Below are 20,549 nucleotides of genomic sequence, written 5' to 3' on the forward strand. Positions count from 1 at the left end.
TTGTAACCTTTAGAGTCAGTCAGGGAGGGAGGAGGTCTTTTATTTCTAGGCTAAATTTCTCAGGATTTAATTGAATTAGAGCTCATACCAAAATGAAGATTTTGACTTCATGAAAAAGAAATGCTTCTTATTTCATTCCTATAAAGAGAACTTTTTCAATCTTTAAGGAACCTTATTTCAATGGTATTTGATCTATCCCTGATTATACAATTATTAGCCTTTTGGTGACCTAAACAATGACATTTAAATGGCATTTATGTGCAGGGCTTGAATTATGGAATCACAAAACTTTTGAGCTGAAAGATACCTCAGAGAAAATATAGTCCAATTCCTGAATTTAAAAGATAAGGGAAGTTGAGCCCCAGATAGCTGAGGTGTCTTGTACAAGGTCACACAGCTTGTCGAAGAAATAGAAGAGGAGAAAACATGTGAGATGGCCTTCTTACCATTCCACCTGTAGTTGAAGAAAAGTGTTTAAAAAGATAAAAAGGAAAAAGAAATGGTTTTAGACTCTTACACCAAAAAAAAAAAAAAAAAAAAACCACCAACCCCACACTGAATTGATGCCTTCCCAATGTACTTTATCGCACTTCAAGGATGGTATATCATTAATACAGAAAGTCTTTTCTGAATGTAATTTTGAAAAGAGGCTAATTCCCAGATCACTGGAGTGGAGGGGCATGGGAAGGGCGGGAGTAGTAGAGGTCTTAAGAACACCAACCTAAATCACAGGCCCTGGAACCAGTTTCTTCTCCTTCTGTCCTATTGGGAGCCTGTTATAAGAGAAAACTGGAAATTTTCAGCTGCACACAGACTGCTTTATTTAGTGGACAATCTCAAAAAAAAAAACAAAAACAAAAACAAAACCCAACCTGTTCTCTTGTGATTTGAGGCTTGATTATCTAATTTTCTCTTTGTGGTGCCCTCCACCAGCAAACACCTGCTAAATGGCCAGAACAGACATGATACTCTGTTCATGGTCCTGGGCTCCCCAGGTTTCTCACTCTTCATGTTCTCCCTGGGAACGTCCATCCACTTCCATGGCTCCCAGCAGACAGGCCCAACCTCAGTCTCCAGCTCTGGGCTTTCCTTGAAACTTTAGATTTACTCTTAACTGCCCAGTGTACATCTCTACCTTGATGTGGCACAGGCACTGCAAACCTATCAAATCTGAAGATATATTACTTTCCACATGATCCCAAATTAAGCTCTTTTAGAACATTCCTAACCTATCTAAGATAATGGTATTACCATGCACTTGATTGGTTCAGAAGCACCTCCCATTCTTCCTTCTACCTTACCCACCACATCTAGCTGATCACCAGTCTCTCCTGTCTACCTCTTAGGTGTCTCTGGAATCTGCCTCTTATTTTTTATCCCCTCCTCATCTGCCCAAGGTCCAGACTCCATCATCTTTTGCCTGGACTATTATAGTAATCTCACAAGATTATTTTCCTTGCATTCTCCAATCCCAATATACTCCTACTAAAAACCTTTCTTTGGCTCCCTACTGCCTAAAGAATAAATTCCCAAAATTAACAACATGAAAAAACAGATGACTTTACATTTACTTACTTTACATTTAGTTATACGGAGCCATATAAATATGCCATCCAGAAAATGTTATCCATTAGCAATAGATCTATTCTTTTTTTTCCTTAAGATTTTATTTATTTATTTGACAGACAGAGATCACAAGTAGGCAGAGAGGCAGGCAGAGAGAGAGAGGAGGAAGCAGGCTCCCTGCCGAGCAGAGAGCCCAATGCAGGACTTGATCCCAGGACCCTGAGATCATGACCTGAGCTGAAGGCAGAGACTTAACTCATTGAGCCACCCAGGAGCCCAGCAATAGATCTATTCTTAAGAGCTGAAGGTGGACTAAGAATATCCAAGCCCTCACTTGCAAAAAAACTATGTACTGTGGTTGAGACAAAGGGCACTAGAAGCAGATAAAGTCCTGACCCTACCATGAAGCACCATTGTACTCTATTTCCTTATCTGTAAAGTAGTACACAATGCTCTGGGTTGCTATGGGAATTACATGCAAAGTGACTAACACCTAGATGTGTCCATGTTATTATGATTACTAAGATTACTATTAGCCAATATTATTCCTTATCATTACTATGAACATAATAGCTCTTTAAATATTTTAGGATAATTATGATTGGCTCCTCATTATCCACTTCTTCAAATCAAACATCATACTTCTCACAAATCAGTTTCAAAATCGTGTTGTTTTGAGAACGGCTCTCATTCTGGTCAGCTCCTCTGGACCATTAAGAAACTTACCACGACTTTACCCTAAGTCTTGAAGAGAAAAAGGAAATCATCCTTCTGAACAGTTTAAACGTAATTAATAAACACGAAGTCTCTTTTCCAAAGGTATTTTCTCTTTTAATCATTATGATTCTAGAGGCTTAAACTCCTCTTTCCTTTAGTGTCTACTTTTGCTTCCTAATTGGGGCTTTCAAGGAAATTTTAGAGTGACTACCTCAGACCACAAATTAGTCTCTCCTTTCTGGAAATGCACCTTCTAGGTTTTGGTCAGAGATTATGGGCAGGAAGTGAGGGGAAGGCTTGCACTTCCTTTCTGTGGCTTCCTAGAGCAGTATTATCAATCTAACACTTCTCACCAGCTCTGAATTTACAGTCATTTTAATAAGTAAAAGAAGATAGTTGGTAGAGCAGCAAATTGGTCTTCCCTTGCTATGAAAATGAAAACAGATAGCAAACACAGTATCCTATCAAAGCAAGAGAAGTACTCCCAAGAAGTCAAGATATTGTTAGAGATATCTCCAAATATCAACAGATAATGAGATTGGGCAATGAGCCAATGACATAGAAGCAGAATACACTTATTTGTTTCTTCTGTGACTTAAATGATACTTCAAAAGTACCAGGGAATTTCCATTTAACACATTCACGGCGTAGTTACTACCATCTTGGGTGTGAATATTGAGGATGTTTTAAAGCAAAATTACTGCAGTAAAGCTTGATGGAGGTAGAACCATGGGAAAGAGTTCTTAACTCTATATATTTCAGTCTTAATGTTGGCCCATTGGTTACTAGCCCTGACCTTGGGAAAGATACTTAATCTCTCTAGATCGCCATTTACTTAACTATAAAATGAGGAAGAGCAAAAAGAGGACCCCAACACATTGTTTTGGAATGAGGTCCAAGTCAAGATAATGCACATCAGATGCGTAACACAGAGCATACCACATGGTAAGTACTCCACAACTGTTGGTCAAGCATGACTGGGATTGAACAAAACTGCTATTTGAATAAAACTGCTATGAATCTTACTTCATTTTTGCTTAGAGATCCATTGTAGTGTCACCAAGTAAAAAAATCCAGTCAACAGTTTTAAATTTTAGTTCTTCATCCATTTGTTTCCAGTCTACGTAAAATCACATACTGGTGGTTTTTATCCCCACTACGATGACCAGCTATTCTATGACCACGTAGAAATGCCCTAAGTGAGTATTTCCTTTGACATGCTGCAGTTTCTTATTCTGTAAACTTAGCTGCTTCATAGAAACCCATAAAGTCTAAAGAAATTTTATTCCTTAAGTTCTGGGCACGGTCAGGGAGTAGCATATGATTAAGAAAAAAAAATCATTCAAATATCTTGATTGAGAATGTTCTGCAAAGTAAATTATTATCCTGGCAAAGGTATTGATAATAAAAGTGAAGGACACCCCCCCCCAAAAAAAAAAAATTCCAGCAAGCACATGAGTGGCTTTAATTAGGTGTTGAATTCAGGAACATGAGTAACTAAATCAAGTCATACTTCCATCAGCCTGGAAAATATTATTATATTTATTGCAACTAGGAAGGGTGTGGGCAATGAGTTTTGAGAGATGTTTGAAGGACTGCAGAACAATTATACAAGTCTCAGATTTCCTTGGGTTTCATGGATTAGATTAGTTGCTGTTCTGTTAGGAGTCAGATACAGAGGCATGCTATATATCCCCCCTTCCTTGCTATATAGGGTTCAAGTGACATTATTAGGTGGTGAATACAAGATCATGATTAACTAAAGTCAATAGAAAATACCACAATGTGTGTTTAATAAGCTGTTTTTCCAGTTATTAATCTAGGTAAGTAAATAAACTACATTGTCTTAATTCAAGAATATGGAAAATTTATTTTCTTTTGATTGATCAGAACATGTTCATAGATAATGAAATAGCATCCCTTAATGAAAGGTCCAGTGCAGAGCAAAATGTAGCTAATAACATTTGCTAACATTGATTGATTTTTAGATGTACACATGCATAGAGTTCTAAGCACTTCCTAGATATTTAATCCTTTAATCCCTGTAGTAATTCTATGAATATCTAATGTAGATGCTATTATCAGCCCCATTTTATAGAGGAGAAAACTGAGGCACAAAAATGTTAACTAAATTGCCCATGGCAACTCACCTAGTAACTTGGTAAGCCAGAATTTGAATGCAAAGAGTCTAGACTAGAGTCTTAGTAATAACATCTGTACCAGCGGTTCTCTGAATCAGGGATAATTTTACCCCCAAGGGATATTTGATAATATCTGAAGAGAGTTTTGACTGTTACAACTGAGAAGGGAGAACTACTGGCATCTAGCAGATAGAATCTAGGGATATTGCTAAACATCCTATAATGCACAGAACAGCCCCACGACAAAGAAATGTCCGGCCCAAACAGTCAACAGAGTGGAGGTTGAAAACACTGCTCTATATCATACTGCCTCTGGGATCAGTTAGACCCTTGCTATAAAAAATGTGGTCTGCAGATCAGCAGCTTTCCATCACCCAGGAACTTGTTTAAAAAAAGCTCACCCCCTGGGGTGCCTGGGTGGCTCAATGGGTTAAAGCTTCTGTTTTCGGCTCAGGTCATGATCACAGGGTCCTGGGATCAAGTCCCACATTGGGCTCTCTCCTCAGCGGTGAGCCTGCTTCCGCCCTCTCACTCTGCCTGCCTCTCTGCCTACTTGTGATCTCTCTCTGTTAAATAAATAAATAAAATCTTTAAAAAAAAAAAAAAAAAAAAACCCACCCCAGATCTACTGAATTAGAATCTGTACTTTAACAAGATCCCCAAGTGATTCATCTGCACATTGGAGTCTGAGAGGCAGTGAGTTATTAGTATTTGCTACCATACAGCAAAAGGTCTCTAATAAGACCAAATACATATTTGTCCCATGCAACAATCTTGTTCCCATGCACAGGCACAGAGTGGGAATGTTAGGAAGATGATGGAGCAAGAGAAGACCTAGGATGGACAGACTCAATAGGGATGTAATATTAGGGGCTGAAATTTCCTTTAGCTGATGGAGGGGACGGTGGGATGTGGGGGTGGGTAGCAAGATGATTGTCACAAATACACAAGCCAGCCAGGACAGCAAAGTTCTTTACCTCTGGGTACCAGCTATCTGGACTGGGGATTGGCCAAAGGCACAAGGTTGGTCAAGGCACAAGGACAAAGGAGGCCCATTCACCTGATAAGATTTGTATGTGCTTCCACCATGAAAATTAAAGGAAACCGCACAAAGTGAAGCCAGGAGGACAGAAGAGGAGGCTACAGCAAGGAGTTGTACCACTCCATATCTATTACAGGAAGAATTGTCAATTATAGATCCCAAAAGAAGAACGGTCAGCAGGACAGTATTATCAATCACCAGTCCCAACAAAGGAAAGATGAAGGTTGCACCTCCTTCAAGATATCGACTGGCCCTACAATAAGCCACTGAGAAACCATCATCACCTTGAACTTGTGGTTTACTCCAATGGACTTCCATTCAAAACAGCCTGTCCATCTTCCTCCTCCTTTTCCATAAAATACCATTCTTCTCCTTTGTTGCTGGACTTGCAACAACTTGCAAAACTTACGTTTTTGCCATAGCTCGCATGTCTCCAATTGCAATTTTCTATTATTCCCAAATAAATCCATTTTTGCTGGTAAAATGACTGTTTTATTTTTAAGGTTAACACCACAGAGTGAAACTTCTCCAGAACACCTTTTTAACAGTCAATAAGGTAAAAGTGCCAGTGAAATACAAAACTCCAACAATAATGCATCATTCTTTTGGGAAAAGACTCCTGTCCTTTTAAGAAATACATGCACAGCAGCTAATGAAGAAGAGACACAGAGAGAGCTCCTACTCCCAAGTGGCCTTCAGAATTGACCACAAAATGCTTTAGAAGGACACCGATGCATAAACCCTTACACAATTTTGCATTTGGAGACTTAAGACAATGCTTCTGTGAAAACATGTTTCCTTCCCGACAGGCTTCTCAAAGCAATAAGGAAAATAACAATGTTTTGTGAACTTTACCAAATGTTAACTGGGAAGCCCTACTGTTTTTAATTGTGCTTGAATAAATACAGGCCAGGATCTATGATGTAAATAAGTGGTTTTGTTCCCACCTCCCCCCACCTCTAGAATCAGCTTTGTACTGATGGGTGGCTATTCCCAAAGGCAAAGGTGAGGTAAAGGCAAGACTGAGCCAGAATCCTCAGAGTCCAACCACTGCGAAAACCACTTCACGATAAACCGAGAATTTAAGAAAACTATTGTTGTGGTTATGCAAATAATTTCCCTTGCCACCATTCTCTTTTCCGAAATCACCACTCTTACTATTGCATTAAAATCAGAGGATTTGGGGATGAATGGATCTGAAAAGACTTTCTAGCACAATGGGTTCCAAATGTGGGGTCTTCACAGTTGGGGAAAGAGGGCTTCGTGAAAATCAGCTAAGAACCTTTCCAAAATGCAGAGTCGCTGGGTCCCACCCCTGAAAACCCTCCTTCAGCAGGTCTCAAGGCGGTCCAAGGAATCGTGCATTTAACAAACTCCTCAGATCATTCTGATGCTTAGCAGGTTTAGGAAGCCCTGTCATGTTTAACTTTCCCATTTTATAAATCAGGAAAGTGAGAACTAGTGAATTCATTATAATGCCAGAAATAGCATGTCGATCTCCAAGCTTAATGTATTTTGATGACCTAATCTTACTTTTTTTTTTTTTCCCTATTTGATCAATACTGTATCATAGTAAACTACAGTGTTTCAGAATATGATCCATGAGGGGTGCCTAGATGGCTCCGTCTGTTAAGCATCTGATTTCGGCTCAGGTCATGATCCCAGGGTCTTGGGATGGAGCCCTATGTCAGGCTTAGCAGGGAGCCTGCTTCTCTCTCTCCCTTCCTCTGCCTCTCCCCGGGCTTATACTCTCTCACTCTTTCTCTCTCAAATAAATAAACTCTTAAAAAAAAAAAAAGAAAGAAAGAAAGAATATGATCCACCAAATGCAGGAGAATCCAGAATTTGGAGCCAGGATCTCTTCTGTTTTTTTCCTATTTCCCATTCCCACTCATTTTAATCCATATCAAAATGAAACAGCCTCCCAGACACTCCTAAACACCAGCCTCCTGGACGTCACAGGGTGAGGAGAGGAAGGCTCCTCAAGAAACAGTCTGCAAATTCATTATATAACCAATGATATTCCGTAATTGTATTTTCTCCCTTTTGATCTCTTACAACATTATTGTTCTTGAACTCTCAAGGAATCTTCAGTTATACTCCAAAAGAAAAATGGCATCATTATAACTCAGGAACATCGAAGTCCTACCTCCATGGCCTTATTGACTGGTCAGCTTCGACTATCCTTTTTACCTACATTTAGATATACTTTTTAAGAGGGATTTGATTTTAAGAACATATCCACTGTTTTCTTTAATCTCCCTCATTGCATTCATGATTTAAGAAGTGACTCATGTAAAGTATTCACAAAACAAAGAGCAGTAAGAAAGAAAAAAATGCAACAATTACGATAGTATATTGTTTTGTCTTGTTTCTTTGAGGACTAAGGGATAACAACAGTGACAACTACAACAACAGCAACAACAACAACAACAAAATCCAAAGAGGTTGTTTATTTTTAAGGAAAGACTCACTCCTGTTTGTGAAAATATGTCCAAATTCTGGCTCAATTAATTGAGCTCGCTGCTTTGCTCTGGGATACAGGTGCACTGTCGCTATGTCTATTTCTTTTTCGGGTATTAAGTTTTAAAGAAGGGCAGGTAATCCTAACAGCCATGGCTTCTCTGCAGGGTATGCCTCCTGTTTAGTTCAGAAACCTTACACTCTTTTTTGTTATCTTAATAGCTGCATCGTTTCCCCTGTTCTTATCACGTTAACAAATATGTGTTCATAAAAGACTCAAAGCGTATTATATCTTATCTCCTCTATCTGTTAAAAATGTATAAGCTGTAGGGCCTACTCAGTATCCTGCCACCTCTGGGAAGTACTCTAGAATCCTCCAACTTCTACTCTTCCTACACATCTTGCATCAAGATTGTCTATGTCTTTACTACTCAAAGTGCAGGCTTCAGGGGTGCCTGGGTGGCTCAGTCGTTAAGCGTCTGCCTTCAGCTCAGCTCATGATCCCAGGGTCCTGGAATCAAGCCCCGCATTGGGCTCTCTGCTCAGTGGGAAGCCTGCTTCTCCCTCTTCCACTCCCCTGGCTTGTGTTCCCTCTCTCACTGTGTCTCTCTCTACCAAATAAATAAATAAAGTTATTTATTTATTTAATAAAATTATTTATTTTATTTAATAAAAATAAAAAATAAAATTATTTATTTATTTAATAAAAATAATATTTAATAAAAAAGTGCAGGCTTCACAACAGCAGCATCACCATCATCCGGAAGCTTGTTAGAAATTCAGAATCTTGGCCCCACCTTAGACCTATTGTATCAGAATCTACATTTTACTAAGATCCCCAAGTGATTCATATTCTCATTCAGGTTGGAGAAGCATGGCTCTAAGCCATGGAAGTCTTTGTTAAAGTCTGCTTCAAATCTTTTGTCTGTCTCAACTCAATTCGTGTACCTGACAGAAAGCAACTTTTTTGTTCTCTCAGCATTTGGCACAGTGGAAGTCTATGATGGAGTTTAAGATAATACTTGTATAGCAGACACAGTTGGGGGTGTGGCCGACAGCTCTTTCTCACCACAAATCTTGCTAACAGTACCTAGACTTCAATCAAGCAAGTATGTTCAGGGGCTCCATAGGAAGTGGGGTCCAGCCCCAGGCCCTGGGGACAAATCACAACTCATTAATGCTTATCACGGTGGTCCTACTGCTCTTCCCAGTGACTGGAGAACAGGGAAATACAATTCTAGCCAACTTACTAATGAAGGATGGCCCCTGGGAATGGTTTCTGAACAATGACAAGGGTTGTAAGTACTAAAATGTCCCATTTTTTGATTCTGGATATTTCTTGATGAAGATGCACTTAAAACTAAAGAAACCATCTTGTGAAGAGGATTAGCCCAAGAGAATACTCACAATGGCTAAGTTGAAAGTTGGAAGGACTTGAATCTCTACAGCATCACCATGCCACTGAATTCATCAACGTTGGACTTGTTTTACCTCCACACTCCTTGTCACATGACATAAATCATCTTATTGAGGCATCTGAGTTGGATTTTCATTACCTGGAATGCTAAGTATTCTAACTCATAAAACTGTTGACCAATAATTAGGATGTACACTCACCCTTTACATATATTAGCTCATGCATTTATTATGTCAGTTCAGTGCTAAAGACACTTGTCCCCCATTGTATGACATGGAAACTAAAATTCAGAGATCTGAACAGTTCCAAGATTTAGGATTTCAACCCAGGTTTGCCAGATCCAAGAGCTCAGGCATGTTTTTCCATTCTCCTTCCCCGGTTTGACCAGTTAAAAGCCATGATAATTTACCATGATCTTTGGATTATGTTCCAGCTTGGATGGGAAGGGGAGTCCTTTAATAGGTTTTCTTGAGAGTAGTTTATTTATTTATAATTTACTGATGACACTGCATGAACAGATGTTGGGTCATCTAAAATGGGAACAGTTTCATCCTACAAAACTCTATTCCCCAAGAATCCTGCAGTATGCCAAGAAGGTTCGAGATGAATACATTGAAGTTCTTAGTTTGTGGAACTATTCATTGCAAAGAGATGCTGGGTTATAAAATTAATGAATCCTTCCAAGAGATTGATAACAATGAACTGATAGCCAATTCCTGACATGTACACATAGGTCTGAGGGGAGATGAAACTTCTAAGTAGTGCCAGAGGAAAACATAATTCTGTACTTCCTTTAATCTACCAGTTCACTTTGAAAGTATGTGGCTCAGCTTTCAAATTTGCCCAATTTAGGAGAGCATCTGCATTCATTTGTTCAGATGTTTTATTTGAAAGAGGAGATTAAAAAAATATCCAAATATGTGGAAGCCTCCAAAACCACTTCCTCAATATTTCATTCCCATTCTCACATGAGTAGAGACACAGCCCTTGAAATGAGGCCAACAGTTTACTCAGGCTGGACTCCAAATTATAAAAGATGAAAGGCTTTTTGACCATCCTTAGTTTCCAAGATAGTGTCATTCTTATTCTTAGAAATGTTATTTCCCAGGTAAATACAGATATGTAAGGAGTGGTGATGTTTTTGAAAGAAAAGAACACACGCTTAGACACAATTAGCAACATCGAAAGAAAGAAGCTACCTTTCCACCAAAACAAGGCCCTGTCCTCACACAAAATGAACATCTAGGGACACTGGCCCTCCACTCTCCATTGCAGGCTAACCTTGGAAGGTCAGTCACCTTATGTAGACAGAACACTAAACCTAGTTCTTAATTAGATTATTTAGTCAATACAATGGACAATTCTGTCCCAATGGTTATGTAATACACATAAACAATGTTTCTCTTCTTTTATTTTGATGTTAAAATCTCTCAAATCTGTTGTTGGAAGTGACCAATTATTTCAGACACACCATGGCTAATTAACTCTGGAAATGGTGTTAATCCACTCAGCATTTTATCCAAAAATATTCTACTTGAGCTTCTTAAAAAGTAAGGACTCTGACTCATTATTGTGAGAATCAGAAAATGGTGTCTCTATCTCAAGTCAATAGAAAAACAATGAAAAGGACTTATTTCAGTATTTCATCTTCTGACTGAATTTCTGAGTTTCACACAGGTATTTCAAGTAATTAGGAGGAAGACAAAAGAGGTCCAGAAATAGAGGAAAATGAACCACCCTAATTGCTAAAGTTGAAAACGTACCACCAGTTTGTTACTAATGCAACTAAGGGATTTTAATTTTTTCTTCCTAATTAAAAGTTGATTTGAACCCATCTTTTTTGATAGATCAAACCGTTCAGTTAGTCAAAGACAACCCATGATGATTTTTATATATTTCTGGAAGAGACTCTCCAAAATATTAAGCAATCATACCAGGTTAGTTAAACTACAAACATTTAAGGAAGTTAAAATCTTGAACTTAAAATCAGTTTTTTTTAAATTAATTAATTAATTAATTTATTTGACAGAGAGAGATCACAAGTAGATGGAGAGGCAGGCAGAAAGAGAGAGAGAGAGAGAGAGAGGGAAGCAGGCTCCCCGCTGAGCAGAGAGTCCGATGCGGGACTCGATCCCAGGACCCCGAGATCATGACCTGAGCCGAAGGCAGCAGCTTAATCCACTGAGCCACCCAGGCGCCCTTAAAATCAGTTTTAAAAAAGTACTTATTAATTACTAAACCGAGATTGTCCTGATAGACATTTTGAATATAAATGCATATTGTTGAAAGTGAAGCATGTTATCTTTAACACACACATATATATGATATTATTATTATTATTATTTAAAGATTTTATTTATTTATTTGACAGAGATCACAAGTAGGCAGAGGCAGGGAGAGAGAGAGAAGGGGAAGCAGGCTCCCCGCTGAGCAGAGAACCCGATGTGGGGCTCAATCCCAGGACCCGGGAATCATGACCTGAGTGGAAGGCAGAGGCTTTAACCCACTGAGCCACCCAGGAGCCCAAAAATGATATTATGATAAAAACATAATTCTATGAGGATAGACCATTAGTGATGAGCAATGCGTGTTGTACAGAATTGTTGAATCACTATATTGTGCACCTAAAACTAACTCAACACTGTATGTTAAATGGAATGTAAAATTAAATATAATTCAAAATAAAACATAATTCTAAATAAACTATTATTTTTTAACAGTGATCAGTTCATTTTCTTAATTCAATTAGCCAATATGTAGTACATTATTAGTTTTTTATACACTGTTCAATAACACAAAATAACCCAAGAATTAGAAATCCTGAAATCAAATTTTCTGTTCCTTTTGCACAGCTTATATCAAAACAATAACAAAAAACTTTAAATGGCATTAAAAAAGGAGATAAAAGTTTTTACCTGTTATTTTCAGCCAATATTGAGCTCTTCCTCCCATGGAATAATAAAGGCCTAACCCCTTATAATTTTTCACTAAGTAATATTAGATCATGGCTTTTTCATCGTTTAGGGACTATATGCTGCTTACTCAGAGGAATATAATTTTACGTTTCCAAAGATTGTTTTCTTTTCTAAATTACGAGCCTATCTTATTAGAGTGAATCTTTATTCTTTTCACACAACATTCACAGCAACGCTCAAAGTCTCCTTCATTGTGAATGTTGCTTCCAATGCCCAAAGCTCCTGGCAGCACACTTGCAGACTTCATAGAAATACAGAAGTCCTTTATAGCAGCTTACCAGGAAACCTGCGAAGGCTAATATTACATTGACTATTCTTACGGGTGAGTAAAGGTTTTCTTCTGGAGAAGACAAAAGTTGCTATAAATGTGAATTCTAATAGCTATGGAGGTGGGAGAATGGAAGGCATCTCTCTCTCTCCTTTTAAAATCATTTTCCATCAGTCGGTAAAGATTAAACAATCTTTTGGTTCAAAAAAATGTGTAAAGAGGGCTCTTGTCTGAATAGAGCTACAATTCAAGATATCTATATTTCATTTTCCTCCTCTAGTTAAAGATTTGCTGACCAACCTAAATCCAAGAAGTTCTGTTCTTGGAGTTCTGCTTTAGGAGAATGGTTTACACAATATTAAAAAGTGGGAAGAAACAACAGAAATGATCTACTCTAGTAGTTTTTATTACATTTCAAGGTGGGGAACCTTCTGTGTCCTTTTTATTTCTCCAAACCCCAAGAGCTGATGTAATATGAGAACAGGGTTTAAAGGATGTGCAGCAAGAAGAAATGAGACATGCCGGCTATGACCAACATATCCTTGAACTCTCACATGAAATTCAGGTTTTTAAGTCTCTTAAATGCATTTTATACTTTACTGATGTGTGTCTCTTCCCAGCTCGACCTGCGGTATGACTGTGGTTCTCTTGGACATCCTCCAGCCTCTCAGCCCTCTGCACACCAATGCATTCTCTCTTGACCCTGCCCCTTGCCTGTAACAGCTGGTTTTCTGAGCCATCAGCTTCACTGGGGTGCAACCTGACCATGCAGCAACCTCCAAGCTTAAGCCCAAGCCCCACGCTCCTCCCTTCCTGCCCCCTACTGCCTGGGAGCCATTGAATAAAGACTTCTCGTGGTGGTGATGTCAACCACATGAAAGTCAACTTGACTGGCCAAGAAGTGCCGGATTAAACATTATTTTCGGGAGTGTCTGTGAGGGTGTTTCTGGATGAGATTAGCATTTGAACCCACAGACTCAGTAAAGTAGATAGCTCTCCACAATGTTGAGGGGGGGAGGGACAGTCTTCATCCAATCCCTTGAGGACTGCACAAAACAAAAGGCAGAGGAAAGAGGGATTCACCCCTTTTTTCCATGCCTCTGTGTTGAGCTGGGTCATGTCATATTTTCTCTTGTCTTCAGACTTGGAATTATATCACCAATCCCCTGGTCGTCAGGTCTTCAAATATATACCAAATTATACCATTGGCTTTCTTCAGTCTCCAGCTTAGAGACAGCTGACTGTGAGACTTCTCAACCTCCATAAGAATATGAGCCAATCCCTCATGTTAAATCTCCTTTTATAACCTATTGGTTCTGTTTCTCTGGAGAAGACTGATAGCACACTTCCCTTTTTAGACAATTTTGAAACACATTTCATAAAGCTCTCCAAAAAGTCCTGACAAGAGTGACTATGTCACCTGTAGCAATGGCCCACTCAGCCACTGATATTAGTTTTCCTCCTTCCCTCCTCCATTTTCCCCAGCCCATAGCTCCAATTGCCTACACTCACTTCCCAAATCATCTACCGATACCTGAGGCTCTGACTCAGGCACCATTTTAGGAGGACCCCATCTAAGACACATAGAGCCTCATCATGATCAAACTATGGTTTCCTGTGAACAATAGCTCATCATTAACTAGTTACTTTACTCAAAGAGCTGAAAAACCTAAATAAGAAAATTAACAGTGAGTAACACAGTGAGGATGTAAGTAGGATTCAAACCTCGATATCCTGGAGACTCAACACTGTCTTCCACACAATACTATTCAGAACAATATTCTGCAGATAGTGAGAACGTGGCAGCACCTAGACATTACATTTCAAAGTGCTTTGACATTGTCCAGGCATTTCCCAATATAGACAATAAAAACTACTATCTATTGAGGGCTTCCTATGTGCCAAGTTCTGTGTGCATTTGTGATTTCATTTCATCTTTACAACAGACACATGAAATAAGACATAACCTACTTCCTCATTTTTGGATTACAATGCTTGTCAAGTAAATAGACAGTCAGTACTTGTTTATTGAATTAAATTGAACTGAAATAGTTTGGAAACTACAGGTCTGTTCCATCTTTTCACTTTCTTTCAGAAAAATGAAGTGGACCTCATGCTCACAAATTTCCTGAAAATTTCCACTTTGTTCTTTGACAACATACTCTGGTGCCTCCAGAACAAAGAGAAACATATTTTCAAAGCACAGGCTGGTAGTATCTTCAAAGGAGGAATAAAAATGTTGGATTCACTCAAGGAGATTAGTATCGTGGAATTATGGAGTCATGGTGAACCTCAGGAGGTTATCTAGTTTATAACCTTGCCTCCAGGCAGAACTACAAAAAAGCTATCATGAACACATTTCTGTCTGTGTCCACAGGTCAAATCTTATTATAACCCAAGATAATCCCAATCTCCAAATGATTAAAGAGATCCCTCTGATCCAACAACTGGCCAGTTTATTTCAAACAGTGTTCAATAAGACAAAATTCTATCAAGAAACATTTTAGTGGGCCAGAAAATGAAAACTTAAATGGGAAGAGAATTTCAAAAAGCTACAAAAAGACCAAAGATTCTGGGAGCATGGATTTGCATCCACATGCTCATTTGATTTTTTTGAAACTGCAAACCCTGGACTCGAAGAGAAATTAAAGAGCAAAGAAATCCTGAAACTATAAAATTTCATTACACCAATAAAATAAATATCTATTTCTTATAGGTCAGGAGTAAATGATCATCATTACATGTACTCCTTTATTGGATTAATAAACATGGTCTTGTTCAAGAGCCCCTGGGCAAATGTATAATAAAAATGTGAACAAGAAGAGGAAAAGAAGGATAATATCTTTGAGCACCTTCTAACCCAGTAAGTGAGTTTTTATGTCTATTTTTTTCCATTAAAAAAATGCAAAGATCATTTATGAAAATAGGATGATAATGACGGGGCCCGAAGTGCATGCGTCAGAATTCCATTATACTCTAGCTCATTATTAGATGCTTTCTGCATACAGCATGGGTCAAGAGATCTCGTCTAAGACATCTCAACTGCACCCAGCAAAGCACAGCATTGGGTTTTCTTACAGTATCAGACTTAGGAAAAGACAGAGTCAAATCTCTTCATTCACTACAAATGAAGGAAGATAACAAATGAACTTAATTAATTAGCTAATTTATTAATTAAAGACATCCTAAAGCTACTGCTATGTTCTCCTTTGAGAACGAAGATGCTGATTTTGTGCAGAGTGAGCTATACGGTGATAGTAGAAATGGCTTTTCCATGATGAACTGGCATAAAAATAGAGCATTAGTTTTCCCATCCCCCTCATGCCTGGGTCCCACGAGCACTTACACTGCTGCCTCTCTGTTATTCAGGACACAGCCCTGGTGTATCCAATATCATCTATTTCGTGTGCTGTTAGCCTCTGCCTTTTTGTTTGTGGCCATCCCTGCTTGAGCCACATACCAAATTAAGGACCAGTGCCGGATCCAGGACTATCCTGGCTAGTGGAAACCTCTAGGACATGTGTCCTTTGTAAAACTAATCAAAATTTTTGTTGCTGATGTAATCGTTTTAATTTTAATAATTTTATTTGGACATCTTCCTTAAAAATGTGTTTCTGCCTTAATATAAGGTATAATACAGTTTAGTAAAATACAGTGTAACTTTAGTATTATAATACAGTATTAGTATTATAGTATAATAGTATTATACTATATAATATAGTATTATACTATATAATATATACAGCATTAGTATTATAATATGGTATAGTATTAGTATTAAAGTACATTATTAGTATTATAGTATAGTATTAGTATTGTAGTATAGTACAATACAGTAGAGTGTTAGCATAGTATAGCATTGTAGCATAATCTGGAAGAATATACTGAATATACATTTTTGTGTCAGTGAGGCAAATAAAGTTAGCTGCTGTGACAAATCCCAGAATACAAATCCTGGAAGCTCAATATAAAAACTGTTTATTTTTCACTAGTATCCCACCTAATTCATGACTACAGTGGGTAGGTTCCCAGACTCTATATATGCTGTGCCATGTTGTTGTCAGCTCCAGTCCATGGAAAGGGAAAGAGAAGGCAGAAGTGGTATAACAGCTTCTTAAACGTCTTGAATAGGAGGGGTGCCTGGGTGGCTCATCAGTTAAGCATCCAATCCTTGATTTCAGCTTAGGTCATGATCTCAGGTTTGTGGAACTGAGCCCCGCATCAGGCTCCATGCTCAGCGTGACTTTTGCTTAAGATTATTTCTTCCTCTCCCGCTGCCCCTAGTCCCTCTTGCTATTTCTCTCTAAATAAGTAAATAAAATCTTTAAAAAAAAAAAGTCTTGAATAGGAATGCCACTCATCACTGGGAATCAGGATGTGACTGGTATAGCCAGAGGCCATATCTAGATGCCATGAGGGTTGGAAATTCAGTCCCTGGTTGCGCAGCAATTTCCAGTGAAAATTCTATCATGTGATAACACAAATGGACTACAGTAGGCAATCAGCCATCTCTCCCACACTCTTCTAAAGCACACCTGTAAAAGTCTTTCCCTCTTGTTTTATGGCTGAGTTTCAGATAGGTGAAATCTGCTATATGGTGGAAGTACAAAATATTTAAGGAAAGGGTAATCTCATTATGCTTGCTTTCCTTTCAGCCACATTCATGTCTCAAGTTCTTGCCCACTTGGGTACAATTTTTAACTGATATCTTTGTGGCTACTCTTCATTCTGCTTCTAGATCCCTAACAATATAATACCAAATGATTAATACTGAAATTTGTGAAGAAATCTTGTCACTCAAATGTGGGCTCATGTAGAGAACCACCCTGTCTCTAATAAACTCTGTGTCTTTTTTTCTTCTGAATCTATCATAGATTCCAAGGTTGAGACAATGTCTTTTATCAACAGACTCCATCTATCATAATCTGGTGAGCTTTTTAACTTATTTATTTAAAAAGCATTTATTGAGCACCTACTATGCATAAGATACGGTGTTAGACTGGGGACCGCTAGGCCATATAAAACGCAGTCCCTACTCCCAAAGCATTTCTCAGTAACAGAAAAAATAAATACAATCTTTCCTAAAATTTCTTTCTCTTTCTCTTTTCCCTCAGAACAAAAAACAAAAAACAAAACAAAAACCTCCTGAATAACTTGTTTAGAAATCAAGTCCAGTAGAGGGCAGCACACGCACACATACACACACACCTCTACTACCACCCCTGCACCCCCAATCAATCCAGCTAAGTAGACAGAACAAAGTGGAAGTTGCTCACACAGTACCAAGTCCATGGTAGGTATGCAACTGATTCTCAGAAGAAAATAGACATGAAGTAGCAAGGGAGAAAGCATTTACAAACAAGGAGACATGCCTTAAATTAGTATTCTGAAAGATAACAAAGAACAACCTAATTTATTCTTCATGTCTTAGTAATTGTTGCAAAAACACAGTATATATAGAATGCAGTAAAAATCCACTTATAATGAAAATGCTCTATAATTCAGCTCTATTATCATATTACTGTTTGTTTTCTCTGAACTCTGATATAGCTATGAAAATGAGAAAATCAAGTGTAACATTTTTTTCATCAGTGAAAATAGAGATAGATGGAACCTAATTATTAAAACTGTCATGTACCTTAGTCACCCACATGCTTAGATAAATTGTCCAGTTCTCCAGCACATTTTAACCATAAAAGATAGCAAGAGATAAGTGCTAACTCATTAACACTGTATGAAATTGTTCAGTTTATTAATAAAAGACTCATTGTAAGAGAGCCTTGTGAGTACATAAGGGAGATTTACAACTGACATGTGCAGGGACAAAAATGTGTACATTTGCTATTAATAAACTGAAAGTAGAAGTTTTTCTCCTTGTAATAGGCCCATATACATAGGTTGTATATTATGTTGTAATTATGGTCTCCAAACCAGCGAATTGCTAAATTAGCACATCTAATGAAATCAATACATTCTGGAGCTCAAAGAACCTTTGTGAGGTCTGCAAGGGAAAGCACTTAGCAGGGCATGACTGCCCCTTGTATCCACAGAGTGCTGATTCATCACCTCTGAGTCTAATGACTGAACATCGACTACCAAAGGAATAAGTATGATATAATATTAACAAGTTTATTCATTCCCACTTTATTTAAAAGGGGAAAAAAATCCCGTACATTTGAGGGTAGCAAAGTTTTGTTAGCAACATCAGTAGCAGAAATGGCTTCTCCCTCCTTTTCCCTAGGTGAGTGCCACCGAGAGGAACACATAAAAATTAGAAAGACTCGAATGGCAAAAAGAGAAAAATAAGACATTTCAGGAACTCTGGGTCACATAAGATATTTTATCCTTCTTTCCACTAAGGTTGTAGCCCATCAGATTTTCACCCTGACATTTGGGTTTTTTAATACTGTATTGGGTGTCAGACTAAACATTTGTCATGCTTTCAGATCAATTTAGAAAAAAAAAATCAATACCTTAAAAGAGTACGTGTCAAAATGCCCCCACCCCTTTCCCACTTTGAACTTTCTCAAGCTCTAAAAAGTTTCCTTCAATTTCTTCCTTCTGAAATCTAAGCTCTCCTCCCCCCTGCCCACTGGCCTAGTATTTCATCAATTCTTGACAATGGAAAAAACAGACAAACAAAAAAACCCCAGAAACAGCACCAAAACAAAAACCACTGTTCACTCTAACTTGTTTGGTAAAAGAAAGAAGAGAAGCTCCAACAGCTTTTCTCTGGTAATGACAATTTCCTAAGAGGTAATTCTTACAAATATATGCGTTTTGGGAGTAGGTGTCCTCTGAAAGTTAGCAGCCCAGGGAGGCCTGAGCTGGGCCAGGAGGACACACCAGCAACTACCCTCACTTGTATGCTAGAAGGGAGAAAATAACTGGGAAGTGCTGTACCAATTGCACTTATCCTTAACAGTCTTGTTTTAAACAAACAATGGAACCTGCTGAGTTTGATTTTACGGAAGTCCTATAAAGAATGCATTTCCTCCCAAAATAATTCAAGAAAGGGGTAGATATTCACTGGCTCCTGAGTTTGCAATGTTCTCACTCGGGTTGGAAGTTGGGGAAGTTAAGTTTATTGCCTTTGCTAAAGATCTTCATATTAAGGGCTCTCAAGCTTGATACGTTCTCATCGGAAACACAGATGGATTCTGTAGAGTCACCTACCCTTGCCCGGCTACCAGGTAGTAATGGCAAATGTGTCAGTAGCATTTTACAGTATACAAACTGCTTTCTTTCTTTTTTTTTTTTAAGATTTTATTTATTTATTTGACACACAGAGAGAGATCACAATTAGGCAGAGCAGCAGGCAGAGGGGGGGGGCGTGGGGGTGGGGTGGGAAGCAGGCTCCCTGCTGAGCAGAGAGTGTGATGCGGGGCTCTATCCCAGGACCCTGAGACCATGACCTGAGCTGAAGGCAGAGGCTTAACCCACTGAGCCACCCAGGCGCCCCTACCAACTGCTTTCTTATATGAATGCTTGTGTGAGGCACACAAGTACTGTGACACAGGCAGTGTTAATCTTTGTCAAACAGTGAATTGTAAAATTTACCAGAAACAGATTAACCTTCTCTCTGCCAGTCATGAGGCATGTCATCATCTGCCACCTTGTGCTTCTACTTGCTGCTCTGTGTGTATGTTTTCTCTCTCCAACTGGTTTGTAAAATCTTCCAAAGATCATACCACATATTTTGGTCTCACCCTCTGCTCTAGCACAACGCTGAATAAAAATAAATGTTCAATAAATGAGAGAATGAGAAAAAAATGAAAGAATGCATGAACAAAGAATGGCTCATCAGGGAAGAAGCCATTACAATTTATCCTGAGAACCATAAAGCCAGAACTTTTGAGTATAAAGAAATGTGGCTCCATGTCTCGGCTGAGTCCCTGCCCATTCAATTTTGAGCCTTAATGGTTTTCACAGTTTGAAGCAGGGATGGGATACAACTGAT

This window comes from Enhydra lutris, unplaced genomic scaffold (assembly GCF_002288905.1).
Source record: "Enhydra lutris kenyoni isolate GAN:26980312 unplaced genomic scaffold, ASM228890v2 scaffoldscaffold1, whole genome shotgun sequence".
NCBI classification, from domain to species: domain Eukaryota; kingdom Metazoa; phylum Chordata; class Mammalia; order Carnivora; family Mustelidae; genus Enhydra; species Enhydra lutris.